Here is a 2,791-nt window from a genome sequence, read left to right on the forward strand (position 1 = left end):
TCAGCGAAGACTTCTGAGAGAGGAAACTCTCACCTGTTGGGCCGCCTGCGAGTTGTGCAGAGAGTGCCAGAGTCTGAGTTTTCCATCCAGCTTTCCACCATGCTTGGGTGGACTGTCAGTGATGCAACTGCCTTGGAGTCATCCATGCTCCCATAAGTAACCCCAATAAACTCCTTGGTTTACCAAGTTGGACTTTGGTGGTATCACTGTTTTCATATGTTGCCAGCTCGCTATCTGGGGTGAGTCAGTGTTTGTTCACATCCCCCAGGAATAGTGTCTCAGAACAAGGGCATAGTCAATCATGATAGGTAAACTGTGGCAGCAGGAGCTTGAGGCAGCTGGTCACATTGTATCGGTAGTCAGGAAGAGAAGAGCAACAAATGCTTTGCTCAGCTCACTTTCTCCTTTTTGCATTGCTGAGGGTACTACCCCCAGTGGGAGGGTCTTCCCACCTCAACCTAATCACGATAATCCCCCATGGCATGCTCAGAGGCCCATCTCCCGGGAAATTGTAGATTTCATCAGGTTGACAGTTGAGATCAACCATCACATATACCAAACATACTGCCTGCAGTTTTGACTATTGGGTAATGTCTCTTTACTGCTTTCCTGGGGTTTAGAATATACAGTGTCTAAGGGTGAAGTGTATAATCTGAATCACAGACTATCATCACATGGTGCTATACTTCTTATAGCCATGGATCAGGGAATCAAACCTAAGATGGGAATGGCTCCCTTATTGTTAATAACGCACTCATTTTTGCCTCCCATCACCACTACTTGGACCTCTGCTATCAGAAGACCTTGGAACTGGGCAGGGCAGGGTATGAGCTCTCATCATGGGATACAGCAGTAGATCCCTTGGTTTCAAAGATGGGATCACTACTTGATTATCCCAAATTGCTTATGTCACTAACCAATTGGAAGAAATAAGTGTAACAGTGCTAACTCTTCAAGGAGGAATTTACACACCCAATGTGGGTAAAGTGAACATTGGAATTTAGAGAGTTGGGAACTAAGGCACCTCTTACTACTTCCTGACCCATCACAAAGATTAATGGAAAATACAGCAGAACTACCGAGGGGCATACACTTCAGAAAAGACTCAAGTCACTCTGCCAGGTAAAGAAACAACATTCTGAGATGGGGCTTGAAGGCAAGTGAAATATGAACTGGATTGTGGAAGAAGAAATGCACAGATCTGATTTACAGTCTTATGACCAATTAAAGGTGAGGACTGTGGTAACTTTATATACTTTCTAACCATTTCTAACCCCTCTTCTTCTCATTATTACTTTCTATACCAGTTTTGAAAGATTAACTAGATTTGTTCTTTAAAGTGACAGAATATTCCTTTGGGTTATGATTGTGTTACAGGACTCCCTCCCCTGGGGGAGACATGAGAAAGATCTATACATACCAGATAGAGCATTGACGACAGACTAAAGAAACAATTCCACCAAGTCTGGCCTGGTGAGCCAATGAGATTATTGGAGCTCTTTACAGGAGCATGTGGGCACTTAAAGGCAGCTGCATCACTGAAGCATGGGTGAAGACTAAAAACAGCTGCATCCCTGGAGCTCCCGCTCTGCCTGCTTACAGCTCTACCAACGTCTCCTTCTCTACAGCAATTGCTTACTGCTGATACAAACTTGGGAAGGCACCTGAGAGTCCTGAAACTTTCTAAGCTTCCTGAGTCAGGAACTTCCCATACATTCCTGAGTCTTATGAGCCTCCCTCTTCTCTCCAGGGAATTTTGAGGAAATTGCAGGAGCAATCATCAATACAAAGCCAATGATGAATACAGTGAAGGCAGGACAAGCCTTCGAATTTGAGGGAAAGTGTCTTCACTTGATAATAACAGCAATAATAATCAAAATGTAATATAATGTAGTTATATTAATTACAATAATACAATTAATATGCAACGGACCAGCCCAGACCGGGGCAGTTCAGTCCGATGGGAACAGGGTCGTCGAGAGGGTGGACAAGGAGTCGGCGAGTGACAAACAGACGCAAAAGGAGCTTGATGAAAGTCTGAGTGTGCTTTGTGCAGTTGCAAGGTTTGAGATATATACAGCAAACATTACAAAAACAGCAGAACAGTCATGCTAAGATTCACAGTTCCAGAGGTGAAAGTAAAACATAATTTTGCCAACATATCTCTCTATCTTATCAACCTGACACTAGACAGTAAATTCCTGTTTTACTGTGTTTATTTACTGTCAGCCTTTCTCACACACTTAAGATTCTGCTCGGCTTTGTAATCCCAGGTCAAGATGGCCTTGATTCATTAAGCACCCCATTAAGCACTTCCAACACCAGTGGTGCCAGGTTGTTACTTTTTAAACGATCTGATAACATTCCTTGCTTGTTTGTAGTGGGCCATAGGGCTTCTAAGTTATTTTAACTCTATAAGGCCCAAAAAGGCTATTCCATGTTAGGGATCCATGAAACCATACTTTTCTCTTATCCTACCAATTTTCAAATACCTTCTATATTTGCCCTTTAATGCTCTCTTATTGATTGTTTATCAAAAAGACACCAAGTTGCTCTTGATCTTACCAATTTATCCATGAATTGTAATGAATAACAAGAAACCCTTCTTCTATCTATATTTATCTATCTATATTTTTCTTTTAGAAATCCATTATTCCCTGGACTATCCAGCATTAATTCTGCTTAATTACTTCTCACTATGTCTAAAATATCTCTCATTAAAAATATCTTTCGTTAATAGTGGTGCATCTGAACTAGGATGATTAAAGGATTTCAATAAAGGCAGTGATAG

This window comes from Nannospalax galili, unplaced genomic scaffold, assembly GCF_000622305.1.
Source record: "Nannospalax galili isolate Female #2095 unplaced genomic scaffold, S.galili_v1.0 scaffold72, whole genome shotgun sequence".
NCBI lineage: Eukaryota > Metazoa > Chordata > Mammalia > Rodentia > Spalacidae > Nannospalax > Nannospalax galili.